Below are 15,455 nucleotides of genomic sequence, written 5' to 3'. Positions count from 1 at the left end.
ATTCGGTTTCCTTTAGGGCCACGAAGCGTCACCTTCTGATCGCGACAATGGATGGTTGCATGATATTTCGATAACCAATCCACCCCGAGAATCACATCAAACTCGATCATTGGAAACTCTTTCAGATCAGCAAAAAGCTTAGTCCCCAAGATATCGATAGGCACGTCTTTAAACTCATCATGGCACAGAAAATTCTCTCTAGAAGGGAGAGATATCAATGACTTTACAGGTGATCTACTAGTCAAATTAGCTTTAACAACAAAGTCACTAGCAATGAAAGACACAGTAGCTCCAGTATCAAACAACACATAAGCAGGTACAGAATTAATAAAGAATGTACCAGAGATCACATCCGGTTGCACGTCTGCTTCAGCCTGTGTCATCACATAGATGCGGTTTTTGACAGGAGCGGTAGGATCAACAGATTTAACAGCAGGAGGATAAGCAGCATTCGGGTTCTTAGGACACTTGAAGGACTTATGACCCACCTCCTTACAATAGTAACATACAATTGTAGACCCGTCACAATTCTTTCCTGGGTGATAGTCTTTTCCACATGTACGACACTTAGAGTGAGAACCCGACCTGAAACTCGAACTAGAACCAGATCCCTGCTAATAGTTGCCTCGGTTACCAGAGTCAATCTTTGGCTTCTTAGCCGAGGATTGAGAGAAAGTAACAACCGGTTTCTTCACACTCAAGCTCCTTGCAGCTTCCTCTTCCTGGATAGAGGCATGGATGCTAAGTGCAATCTCGTAGGCACCCTGAAAAGAACTTGCACCAGAACTAAGGACATGGGTCCTAACCTTAGGATCCATCTTCTTGATGTATCGTTTTACCCTCTCAGATTCTGAAGGCACAATAGAGGTGGCAAAACGGGACAACTCAGTGAACTTGTCTGTGTACTCCTGGATCGACATAGACCCTTGAGACAAAGACAAAAATTCTTCTTGCTTTTGCCAACGAAGCTCATCAGGATAAAATCTTTCCTTTAGCTTGGTAGCAAATTGTGCCCACCCAAAACTAGGCGCCGCCATGCACTCTTCACGAACTGTACTCCACCAGTTGCCGGCTTCCATTTTCAGATAATAAGAACCGATTGGCACCCTCTCTTGCGGAGGACAATTAGTTGTAGTGAACAACTTCTCCATCTCTCGGAGCCAACTTTCTAGAACCATTGGGTCAGCAGTTCCTTCATAGGTAGGTGGTCTATGACGGTCAAAACGATCAAAGACCGATTGCCCTTGATTAGGAGGAGGTGCCACCGTTCGATTTGCCAATGCTAAAATGGCATCCTCAATCGCCTTTCGCCTGCGTCGTGCAACAATCTTCTTAGGACTCATTCGTGGAGGCATTCTACAAAAAAAGAGCAGGCAGGTTAGCCCATAAAGCACATCAAGACTCAACACACAAGATGAAGAAGAAAAAAAAATAATAAATATACCCTTGGTTTCTTCCTGCCCAAATAACTCACTCATAAACTTCTTGAAAAGCCTAATATGTTAAACTTTGAGATAACAAGAACTACAGATTTCGTAGAAAACTGTAGCAACTCAATGAGAGTTTTAAGAATGTTTTGCTCTGATACCAACTGTAACACCCCGTCTAAAACATAAGGCATGACGTTAGCGGAAATAACGTCGAGACGGAAATGTCACTCTAAAGGTTACCAAAAATAAAGAAAATGATTAAAATATCTGAGATAAATAAAGTAAAGTGAAAGAAATCCCAAATGAACAATAAATACTTCCAACGAGGGAAAACAATCCTCAAATCTAATAATCCCAAAAGAGTAGGTCCAAAGATAACTAAAGCAAGTCTATAAAACTGCTAGGAAATAAAGTAAACACTCTGCTCTCAGCCCAGACTCAACAGGAACTACTCTTCACCTGCAAATAACATTAAGGTTCCACAATCAGTGGGGAGTAACTAGCAGTTCTCCCAATACTTGTAGAAATACAAAGCTAAGTACAGAAAAGCTTAGACACTAGCACAAAACTTAACAACATGCGGGAACATCAACTCAAATAATAATTACCAGTTAAACTCGAGGAAAAAAAAAATAAAATAAATAAAACATGGAATCATGATTATAATACAGATCAAGCATATAAATATAACAACGTAAGAAAAATATTACCACAAGAATTCAGAATTTATATAGCAACTCAAAACAAATAGTAACTCACATAGACGATAATTAACCCTTGTAAAGGTCCCTTCCCAAAACAATAGTATCTTTAAAATTAAATAAATTTTAACCCTTTTGAAAATAAGATTTATAGTGAGGCAAGCATATAAAATATGAACGCCGGTGAAATCCGCAGCCCACCATCAAAGGTTTGTCAGGGCGAACCTACAGACGATTCCGCAGCCGTCTGCGTCTGAGAATGGCCAAACTCCCAGTTTTCCTACTCGAATTCCGCAGCCCGAGTAGTTCCGGACGACAACAATTAACCTAGAAAATACATCTCGAATTCCGCAACCCAAGATGTTGGCATGTTCCAACCATTGAATTCCGCAGCCCAATGGTTGTCTTACACTCACAAAAATATATAAAATTTATAAACATACTTCTTAAAAATCATTTAAACACATTTAGGGATCATCAACCCCAATTTAAAGTACTGCAGGTCTTTACTCCTAAGACTAAAATTAAACAAAAAAGCCCTTCCAAAGAGTTTAACTTCAAAATTTTTCAAAATATATAAAATAACTCATATATCATACTAAGGTGTCACTCTTATTGTCTGGATTTGGGTACGAAGCTAATTATAACAAAATATCACAATACACTCCGTACACAACCCTTGGCGAAGCAGTGCTAAAAACAGTGTTATTCTACTTTAAAGCACAACGACGTCGACAACTTACTTGACACTTAAAAAAAAACCATTTTCTTAAACTCCAAAAAAAACACTCAAAATATAAAAAAAATCAACATTGATCCTTGGTCACAATTTCCATCATTATACCAGCCCATTTAAACATATAGTAAGTTATCCAACTCTATACAACAATATAAAAGATAGAATTATATGAATTTAATAAAAATTAATTTACTCATAATATAATTCTAACACTTAAATCAATTAACTATACATGAAGGATTTCCTTAACAACTTAATATTGAACTGCTAGCCTTCGGCCACCATCAAGCATGACAACTGTTAAAGTATTTTGCTTAATTACAACCAGCCCCTGATTACACCATTAGCTAAACATGAAATTAATCAATCTAAGCATGCCACACTTAGTCAAAAGATCATAATAAACTATACAAACTTGAAACAGTAACAATGATATAGCATGGAGTATATTAGTTTAGCCTTAGGTGAATAAAATGGAGCATGATTAACAATAAACTAGTTTAAGATAAACAAAGTATGCTTTGGGAACCTAAACATGAAAACAAGGCTACAAAAATACACTTGAAACTGAATAGTAACTCACGCACAAACAAACGAGAATGGGCAGCATACATTCATACCAAAGTTCACACATAATTCATGCTCAACCGAAGGAACTAACAACAGGATCTCTACCCAATTTCATTTATAATTGAACATGATCAACCAACAATATATATAGACATGATAAACAAGCAGCCATATCACACGCAAATCACCACGCAAAACAGATTACAATTTGATTCGAACCCACAGTCGAAACTCGAATCACAAATCCTATAAAACGTACCTAATCTCTCCTAAACCCAACCTTGATTTCTAAAGCAAAGGAATAATGCTATTTACCTCGATAAACCTCCGATAAAACCCAAGAAACCAAAAAAACCCAATACGAACTAGTCCTCTTGATGATCTTGAAAACCTATACAAAACAAGGTTGAAATAAACTAGATGTATGTATAACAAACCATACACGAGGGAACGAAAAAGGAAAGGGTTTAACCCATTAAACTTACTTATTTTTCACAGCCAAATCAAGAGGGAAAGTATGACGATCCTTGCAACAATAAAACCCAGCAACAGTTTCACAAGAATTGAGGAAGAAGGAGATGTATCATGGAGGTGAATGAAGGAAGAGTGCAAGTATTTTTTTGAGGGTTGATTCTCACGGTCAATGAGAAAGGAAACTGATGACTATTTTCTTAATGAGGGCAGCAACTATAATGGGTTTTGGGAGTTATAAGAGGCAAGAGAATATAAAGTGAAGGCAGGAATTAAGGGGAGCATTAACTTGGCAATTAAAGAGTCAAATAAAAGAATCCAATATCTAACTTTCAAAACCAACTCAAATACTTGTATACTACTCCAATCCCACGCCAAAATCAGCCCAACACCTCCCAAGTTATAGCCCAAACATCGAAAATTGGTTCAGTCCATAAAAGTAACCTCGGTATAATTCGCCTCAACCGGCTCAACTAAAAACCGTAAATAATTAATTAACAAGTAGTATTTCAAATTAGTTTTACACTCTTATCAATCATAAATTAAAAGTGTTATAATTTGAATAGAAAATAACATTATACACATAATAATTCAAAATTTACTAGTTCAAAAAAAATATGGGGTGTTACAACCACCCCTCCTTATAAAAGTTTCGTCCTCGAAACTTTAAGACACAACATATCAATTACAAATACAAACAAGTAATAATAGAGAGGTGTGTTTTAAGCTAAAGCTCATTACCTTGGTTAAATAATTCTGGATACTTGAGCTTCATCGACTCCTCGGTCTCCCAAGTAGCCTCTTCATACTTTTGGCTTCTCCAAAGTACTTTTACTAAAGGGACCACTTTCCTTCGAAGAGTGCGGTCTTGACGATCGAGAATTTTAACTGGCCGCTCCTCAAAAGTCAAATTCGGCTCAATAGTAACCGACTCAACTGGAATCACATGGGAAGGATCACTACGATACCTTCGTAATTGCGACACATGAAAAACATCGTGAACCTTTGAGAGATTCGGCGGCATTGCCAATCGATAAGCCACTTCCCCAATTCTTTCCAAAACCTCGTAAGGACCAACATATTTCGGACTTAGCTTGCCCTTTTGCCCAAAACGCATCACCCCCTTCATCGGATATACCTTCAACAGAACCTTGTCCCCAACCTCGTAAGAAATTGGCTTGCGACGCAGATCCGCATAAGATTTTTGCCTATCTTGGGCAGCCTTCATTTTTGAACGGATCACCCTTACCTGCTCCACGGTTTCCTGAATCAGATCTGGGCCCAAAACTAGAGAATCACTTATGTCGCTCCAGCAAGTAGGACTACGACACTTCCTACCATACAAAGCCTCATATGGAGCCATATGAATACTCGCATGATAACTATTATTGTAGGAAAATTCTACCAGACTCAACGATTTGACCCAAGATTGCTGAAACTCAAGAGCACAAGCACGGAGCATATCTTCCAACATCTGAATAGTTCTCTCTGTCTGACCATCAGTAGCAGCATGGAAAGCCGTGCTCAACTTCAGCTTTGTACCAAAGGCCTCTTGCAAAGCACCCCAAAAGTGCGACAAGAATCGTGGATCACGATCCGACACAATGTCTTTTGGAACACCATGAAGGCGAATGATCTCCTTAGCATAGGCTTCTGCTAACTTCTCCATTGACCAAGTGTGTCTCATAGGAATGAAATGAGCCACCTTAGTCAACCTATCCACAATAACCCACACGGCATTTTTCCCACCAGCAGCTTCGGGAAGACCCATTACAAAGTCCATAGATATAGAGTCGAACTTCCAAGCGGGAATCGGCAAAGGTTGCAACAAACCCCCGGGCCTTTGATGTTCAATCTTTACCTTTTGGCAAACTAAACAACGAGCCACAAACTCAGATATTTCCTTCTTCATACCAGGCCACCAAAAGTTCACCTTGAGATCCTTGTATAACTTTCCACCTCCCGGGTGAACTGAATACGGAGTGTTATGATCCTCTTCAAGGATCTTCTTCTTAAGACTAACATCATTCGAGACACACCATCGACCCATGAATTTCAAACTACCATCGGCACCAATCTCAAAATTCTCAGCTCGACCCTGTGCTTTAGCCTCACGAATCTTAGCTAACATCGGATCATCTACCTGCTTAGCCCTTAATTCTTGGAACAATTCTGGCTCAACACTCATAGAACCCAAGAATGAAGAGACGAACCCTTGCGGTACAACTTCAATATTTAGCTTTCAAAATTCTTCACACAACTCCTTAGACACGACCATAGCGGCGTTTAAAGAATGTTTATTCTTGCGACTCAACGCATCCGCTACTTTATTGGCCTTTCCTTCACAATAGTCTAGAGTCACCTTGTAGTCTACAATTGTCTCTAACCACCTTCTTTGCCTCATATTAAGATCCCGTTGAGTAAAGATATACTTCAAACTCTGATGATCAGTATACACCTTACATGGAACCCCATACAAGTAGTGTCGCCACATATTTAGCGCGAACACAACAGCCGCAAGCTCGAGATCATGAGTTGGATAGTTCTTCTCATGAACCTTCAATTGTCTCGACGCATAAGCGATAACCTTACCCACTTGCATCAGAACACAACCTAACCCATTCTTCAAAGCATCACTATATACCTCAAACTCAATCCCTTCGGTAAGCAATGTTAGTACAGGTGCAGATGTCAACCTCTTTTTCAGCTCTTGGAATGCATTCTCGCAAACTTCGGACCACAAGAACTTGGAGTCCTTTCTCATTAGCTTTGTCAATGGCTGAGCAATTCTAGAGAAATCCTGTACGAACCTCCGATAGTAGCCAGCAAGGCCTAGAAAACTTCGAACCTCCGACACATTCTTCGGACTTTCCCACTCAACAACTGCTTTGATCTTAGAAGGATCCACCTTAACCACGTCCTTACTAATGACGTGGCCAAGGAAAGCAACCTCTTTTAACCAGAACTCACACTTAGAGAGCTTGGCGAACCACTTTTGTTTCCGAAGAACATCTAGAATTAGCCTCAAATGCCCTTCATGATCTTTCTCATTCTTAGAGTAGACAAGTATATCATCTATGAAGACCACGACGCACTTGTTAAGGTACTCATGAAATGATCTATTCATTTGATCCATGAAGATTGCAGGAGCATTTGTGAGACCAAAAGGCATCACTTCAAACTCATAGTGACCATACCTTGTACGGAAAGCAGTCTTTGGGATATCCTCCTTTTTCACGGGAATTTGATGATATCCAGACCTCAAATCGATCTTTGAGAAAACCCCTGCGCCTTTCAACTGATCGAACAAGTCTTCAATTCTGGGCAGAGGATACTTGTTCTTGATTGTCACCTTGTTCAATTCACGGTAGTCTATACATAGCCTCATACTGCCATCTTTCTTCTTGACAAACAAGACAAGAGCACCCCAAGGAGAGACACTCGGCCTAATAAAGCCCTTATCAATCAACTCTTGCAACTGAGTTTTCAATTCTTGCAATTCAGGAGGCGCCATTCTATATGGAGCCTTTGATATTGGGGCAGTACCAGGAACTAAATCGATATTGAACTCGACATCTCGTTCTGGAGGAATACCAGGCAATTCCTCAGGAAACACATCCGGATACTCCTGCACAATTGGTATACTCTCAAGCTTTTCTTCCAAAGATAGGTCCTTCACTACGCAAAGGAAGACCTCATCACCCTTTTGTCGCATCTTTCTCATTTTTAGAGCAGAAACAACCTTCACGCCTTTCTTCACCATGACACCTGAATAGGAGATTCGGTTTCCTTTAGGGCCACGAAGCGTCACCTTCTGATCGCGACAATGGATGGTTGCATGATATTTCGATAACCAATCCACCCCGAGAATCACATCAAACTCGATCATTGGAAACTCTTTCAGATCAGCAAAAAGCTTAGTCCCTAAGATATCGATAGGCACGTCTTTAAACTCATCATGGCACAGAAAATTCTCTCTAGAAGGGAGAGATATCAATGACTTTACAGGTGATCTACTAGTCAAATTAGCTTTAACAACAAAGTCACTAGCAATGAAAGACACAGTAGCTCCAGTATCAAACAACACATAAGCAGGTACAGAATTAATAAAGAATGTACCAGAGATCACATCCGGTTGCACGTCTGCTTCAGCCTGTGTCATCACATAGATGCGGTTTTTGACAGGAGCGGTAGGATCAACAGATTTAACAGCAGGAGGATAAGCAGCATTCGGGTTCTTAGGACACTTGAAGGACTTATGACCCACCTCCTTACAATAGTAACATACAATTGTAGACCCGTCACAATTCTTTCCTGGGTGATAGTCTTTTCCACATGTACGACACTTAGAGTGAGAACCCGACCTGAAACTCGAACTAGAACCAGATCCCTGCTAATAGTTGCCTCGGTTACCAGAGTCAATCTTTGGCTTCTTAGCCGAGGATTGAGAGAAAGTAACAACCGGTTTCTTCACACTCAAGCTCCTTGCAGCTTCCTCTTCCTGGATAGAGGCATGGATGCTAAGTGCAATCTCGTAGGCACCCTGAAAAGAACTTGCACCAGAACTAAGGACATGGGTCCTAACCTTAGGATCCATCTTCTTGATGTATCGTTTTACCCTCTCAGATTCTGAAGGCACAATAGAGGTGGCAAAACGGGACAACTCAGTGAACTTGTCTGTGTACTCCTGGATCGACATAGACCCTTGAGACAAAGACAAAAATTCTTCTTGCTTTTGCCAACGAAGCTCATCAGGATAAAATCTTTCCTTTAGCTTGGTAGCAAATTGTGCCCACCCAAAACTAGGCGCCGCCATGCACTCTTCACGAACTGTACTCCACCAGTTGTCGGCTTCCATTTTCAGATAATAAGAACCGATTGGCACCCTCTCTTGCGGAGGACAATTAGTTGTAGTGAACAACTTCTCCATCTCTCGGAGCCAACTTTCTAGAACCATTGGGTCAGCAGTTCCTTCATAGGTAGGTGGTCTATGACGGTCAAAACGATCAAAGACCGATTGCCCTTGATTAGGAGGAGGTGCCACCGTTCGATTTGCCAATGCTAAAATGGCATCCTCAATCGCCTTTCGCCTGCGTCGTGCAACAATCTTCTTAGGACTCATTCGTGGAGGCATTCTACAAAAAAAGAGCAGGCAGGTTAGCCCATAAAGCACATCAAGACTAACCACACAAGATGAAGAAGAAAAAAAAAAAAAAAATATACCCTTGGTTTCTTCCTGCCCAAATAACTCACTCATAAACTTCTTGAAAAGCCTAATATGTTAAACTTTGAGATAACAAGAACTACAGATTTCGTAGAAAACTGTAGCAACTCAATGAGAGTTTTAAGAATGTTTTGCTCTGATACCAACTGTAACACCCCGTCTAAAACATAAGGCATGACGTTAGCGGAAATAACGTCGAGACGGAAATGTCACTCTAAAGGTTACCAAAAATAAAGAAAATGATTAAAATATCTGAGATAAATAAAGTAAAGTGAAAGAAATCCCAAATGAACAATAAATACTTCCAACGAGGGAAAACAATCCTCAAATCTAATAATCCCAAAAGAGTAGGTCCAAAGATAACTAAAGCAAGTCTATAAAACTGCTAGGAAATAAAGTAAACACTCTGCTCTCAGCCCAGACTCAACAGGAACTACTCTTCACCTGCAAATAACATTAAGGTTCCACAATCAGTGGGGAGTAACTAGCAGTTCTCCCAATACTTGTAGAAATACAAAGCTAAGTACAGAAAAGCTTAGACACTAGCACAAAACTTAACAACATGCGGGAACATCAACTCAAATAATAATTACCAGTTAAACTCGAGGAAAAAAAAAATAAAATAAATAAAACATGGAATCATGATTATAATACAGATCAAGCATATAAATATAACAACGTAAGAAAAATATTACCACAAGAATTCAGAATTTATATAGCAACTCAAAACAAATAGTAACTCACATAGACGATAATTAACCCTTGTAAAGGTCCCTTCCCAAAACAATAGTATCTTTAAAATTAAATAAATTTTAACCCTTTTGAAAATAAGATTTATAGTGAGGCAAGCATATAAAATATGAACGCCGGTGAAATCCGCAGCCCACCATCAAAGGTTTGTCAGGGCGAACCTACAGACGATTCCGCAGCCGTCTGCGTCTGAGAATGGCCAAACTCCCAGTTTTCCTACTCGAATTCCGCAGCCCGAGTAGTTCCGGACGACAACAATTAACCTAGAAAATACATCTCGAATTCCGCAACCCAAGATGTTGGCATGTTCCAACCATTGAATTCCGCAGCCCAATGGTTGTCTTACACTCACAAAAATATATAAAATTTATAAACATACTTCTTAAAAATCATTTAAACACATTTAGGGATCATCAACCCCAATTTAAAGTACTGCAGGTCTTTACTCCTAAGACTAAAATTAAACAAAAAAGCCCTTCCAAAGAGTTTAACTTCAAAATTTTTCAAAATATATAAAATAACTCATATATCATACTAAGGTGTCACTCTTATTGTCTGGATTTGGGTACGAAGCTAATTATAACAAAATATCACAATACACTCCGTACACAACCCTTGGCGAAGCAGTGCTAAAAACAGTGTTATTCTACTTTAAAGCACAACGACGTCGACAACTTACTTGACACTTAAAAAAAACCATTTTCTTAAACTCCAAAAAAAACACTCAAAATATAAAAAAAATCAACATTGATCCTTGGTCACAATTTCCATCATTATACCAGCCCATTTAAACATATAGTAAGTTATCCAACTCTATACAACAATATAAAAGATAGAATTATATGAATTTAATAAAAATTAATTTACTCATAATATAATTCTAACACTTAAATCAATTAACTATACATGAAGGATTTCCTTAACAACTTAATATTGAACTGCTAGCCTTCGGCCACCATCAAGCATGACAACTGTTAAAGTATTTTGCTTAATTACAACCAGCCCATGATTACACCATTAGCTAAACATGAAATTAATCAATCTAAGCATGCCACACTTAGTCAAAAGATCATAATAAACTATACAAACTTGAAACAGTAACAATGATATAGCATGGAGTATATTAGTTTAGCCTTAGGTGAATAAAATGGAGCATGATTAACAATAAACTAGTTTAAGATAAACAAAGTATGCTTTGGGAACCTAAACATGAAAACAAGGCTACAAAAATACACTTGAAACTGAATAGTAACTCACGCACAAACAAACGAGAATGGGCAGCATACATTCATACCAAAGTTCACACATAATTCATGCTCAACCGAAGGAACTAACAACAGGATCTCTACCCAATTTCATTTATAATTGAACATGATCAACCAACAATATATATAGACATGATAAACAAGCAGCCATATCACACGCAAATCACCACGCAAAACAGATTACAATTTGATTCGAACCCACAGTCGAAACTCGAATCACAAATCCTATAAAACGTACCTAATCTCTCCTAAACCCAACCTTGATTTCTAAAGCAAAGGAATAATGCTATTTACCTCGATAAACCTCCGATAAAACCCAAGAAACCAAAAAAACCCAATACGAACTAGTCCTCTTGATGATCTTGAAAACCTATACAAAACAAGGTTGAAATAAACTAGATGTATGTATAACAAACCATACACGAGGGAACGAAAAAGGAAAGGGTTTAACCCATTAAACTTACTTATTTTTCACAGCCAAATCAAGAGGGAAAGTATGACAATCCTTGCAACAATAAAACCCAGCAACAGTTTGACAAGAATTGAGGAAGAAGGAGATGTATCATGGAGGTGAATGAAGGAAGAGTGCAAGTATTTTTTTGAGGGTTGATTCTCACGGTCAATGAGAAAGGAAACTGATGACTATTTTCTTAATGAGGGCAGCAACTATAATGGGTTTTGGGAGTTATAAGAGGCAAGAGAATATAAAGTGAAGGCAGGAATTAAGGGGAGCATTAACTTGGCAATTAAAGAGTCAAATAAAAGAATCCAATATCTAACTTTCAAAACCAACTCAAATACTTGTATACTACTCCAATCCCACGCCAAAATCAGCCCAACACCTCCCAAGTTATAGCCCAAACATCGAAAATTGGTTCAGTCCATAAAAGTAACCTCGGTATAATTCGCCTCAACCGGCTCAACTAAAAACCGTAAATAATTAATTAACAAGTAGTATTTCAAATTAGTTTTACACTCTTATCAATCATAAATTAAAAGTGTTATAATTTGAATAGAAAATAACATTATACACATAATAATTCAAAATTTACTAGTTCAAAAAAAATATGGGGTGTTACAACCACCCCTCCTTATAAAAGTTTCATCCTCGAAACTTTAAGACACAACATATCAATTACAAATACAAACAAGTAATAATAGAGAGGTGTGTTTTAAGCTAAAGCTCATTACCTTGGTTAAATAATTCTGGATACTTGAGCTTCATCGACTCCTCGGTCTCCCAAGTAGCCTCTTCATACTTTTGGCTTCTCCAAAGTACTTTTACTAAAGGGACCACTTTCCTTCGAAGAGTGCGGTCTTGACGATCGAGAATTTTAACTGGCCGCTCCTCAAAAGTCAAATTCGGCTCAATAGTAACCGACTCAACTGGAATCACATGGGAAGGATCACTACGATACCTTCGTAATTGCGACACATGAAAAACATCGTGAACCTTTGAGAGATTCGGCGGCATTGCCAATCGATAAGCCACTTCCCCAATTCTTTCCAAAACCTCGTAAGGACCAACATATTTCGGACTTAGCTTGCCCTTTTGCCCAAAACGCATCACCCCCTTCATCGGATATACCTTCAACAGAACCTTGTCCCCAACCTCGTAAGAAATTGGCTTGCGACGCAGATCCGCATAAGATTTTTGCCTATCTTGGGCAGCCTTCATTTTTGAACGGATCACCCTTACCTGCTCCACGGTTTCCTGAATCAGATCTGGGCCCAAAACTAGAGAATCACTTATGTCGCTCCAGCAAGTAGGACTACGACACTTCCTACCATACAAAGCCTCATATGGAGCCATCTGAATACTCGCATGATAACTATTATTGTAGGAAAATTCTACCAGACTCAACGATTTGACCCAAGATTGCTGAAACTCAAGAGCACAAGCACGGAGCATATCTTCCAACGTCTGAATAGTTCTCTCTGTCTGACCATCAGTAGCAGCATGGAAAGCCGTGCTCAACTTCAGCTTTGTACCAAAGGCCTCTTGCAAAGCACCCCAAAAGTGCGACAAGAATCGTGGATCACGATCCGACACAATGTCTTTTGGAACACCATGAAGGCGAATGATCTCCTTAGCATAGGCTTCTGCTAACTTCTCCATTGACCAAGTGTGTCTCATAGGAATGAAATGAGCCACCTTAGTCAACCTATCCACAATAACCCACACGGCATTTTTCCCACCAGCAGCTTCGGGAAGACCCATTACAAAGTCCATAGATATAGAGTCGAACTTCCAAGCGGGAATCGGCAAAGGTTGCAACAAACCCCCGGGCCTTTGATGTTCAATCTTTACCTTTTGGCAAACTAAACAACGAGCCACAAACTCAGATATTTCCTTCTTCATACCAGGCCACCAAAAGTTCACCTTGAGATCCTTGTATAACTTTCCACCTCCCGGGTGAACAGAATACGGAGTGTTATGATCCTCTTCAAGGATCTTCTTCTTAAGACTAACATCATTCGAGACACACCATCGACCCATGAATTTCAAACTACCATCGGCACCAATCTCAAAATTCTCAGCTCGACCCTGTGCTTTAGCCTCACGAATCTTAGCTAACATCGGATCATCTACCTGCTTAGCCCTTAATTCTTGGAACAATTCTGGCTCAACACTCATAGAACCCAAGAATGAAGAGACGAACCCTTGCGGTACAACTTCAATATTTAGCTTTCAAAATTCTTCACACAACTCCTTAGACACGACCGTAGCGGCGTTTAAAGAATGTTTATTCTTGCGACTCAACGCATCCGCTACTTTATTGGCCTTTCCTTCACAATAGTCTAGAGTCACCTTGTAGTCTACAATTGTCTCTAACCACCTTCTTTGCCTCATATTAAGATCCCGTTGAGTAAAGATATACTTCAAACTCTGATGATCAGTATACACCTTACATGGAACCCCATACAAGTAGTGTCGCCACATATTTAGCGCGAACACAACAGCCGCAAGCTCGAGATCATGAGTTGGATAGTTCTTCTCATGAACCTTCAATTGTCTCGACGCATAAGCGATAACCTTACCCACTTGCATCAGAACACAACCTAACCCATTCTTCAAAGCATCACTATATACCTCAAACTCAATCCCTTCGGTAAGCAATGTTAGTACAGGTGCAGATGTCAACCTCTTTTTCAGCTCTTGGAATGCATTCTCGCAAACTTCGGACCACAAGAACTTGGAGTCCTTTCTCATTAGCTTTGTCAATGGCTGAGAAATTCTAGAGAAATCCTGTACGAACCTCCGATAGTAGCCAGCAAGGCCTAGAAAACTTCGAACCTCCGACACATTCTTCGGACTTTCCCACTCAACAACTGCTTTGATCTTAGAAGGATCCACCTTAACCACGTCCTTACTAATGACGTGGCCAAGGAAAGCAACCTCTTTTAACCAGAACTCACACTTAGAGAGCTTGGCGAACCACTTTTGTTTCCGAAGAACATCTAGAATTAGCCTCAAATGCCCTTCATGATCTTTCTCATTCTTAGAGTAGACAAGTATATCATCTATGAAGACCACGACGCACTTGTTAAGGTACTCATGAAATGATCTATTCATTTGATCCATGAAGATTGCAGGAGCATTTGTGAGACCAAAAGGCATCACTTCAAACTCATAGTGACCATACCTTGTACGGAAAGCAGTCTTTGGGATATCCTCCTTTTTCACGGGAATTTGATAATATCCAGACCTCAAATCGATCTTTGAGAAAACCCCTGCGCCTTTCAACTGATCGAACAAGTCTTCAGTTCTGGGCAGAGGATACTTGTTCTTGATTGTCACCTTGTTCAATTCACGGTAGTCTATACATAGCCTCATACTACCATCTTTCTTCTTGACAAACAAGACAGGAGCACCCCAAGGAGAGACACTCGGCCTAATAAAGCCCTTATCAATCAACTCTTGCAACTGAGTTTTCAATTCTTGCAATTCAGGAGGCGCCATTCTATATGGAGCCTTTGATATTGGGGCAGTACCAGGAACTAAATCGATATTGAACTCGACATCTCGTTCTGGAGGAATACCAGGCAATTCCTCAGGAAACACATCCGGATACTCCTGCACAATTGGTATACTCTCAAGCTTTTCTTCCAAAGATAGGTCCTTCACTACGCAAAGGAAGACCTCATCACCCTTTTGTCGCATCTTTCTCATTTTTAGAGCAGAAACAACCTTCACGCCTTTCTTCACCATGACACCTGAATAGGAGATTCGGTTTCCTTTAGGGCCACGAAGCGTCACCTTCTGATCGCGACAATGGATGGTTGCATGATATTTCGATAACC

The sequence above is a fragment of the Chenopodium album genome, chromosome 25 (genome assembly GCF_948465745.1).
Source record: "Chenopodium album chromosome 25, dcCheAlbu1.1, whole genome shotgun sequence".
Taxonomy (NCBI): domain Eukaryota; kingdom Viridiplantae; phylum Streptophyta; class Magnoliopsida; order Caryophyllales; family Amaranthaceae; genus Chenopodium; species Chenopodium album.
The sequence above is the reverse complement of the archived record's forward strand: the minus strand, read 5'-3'. Positions refer to the sequence as shown.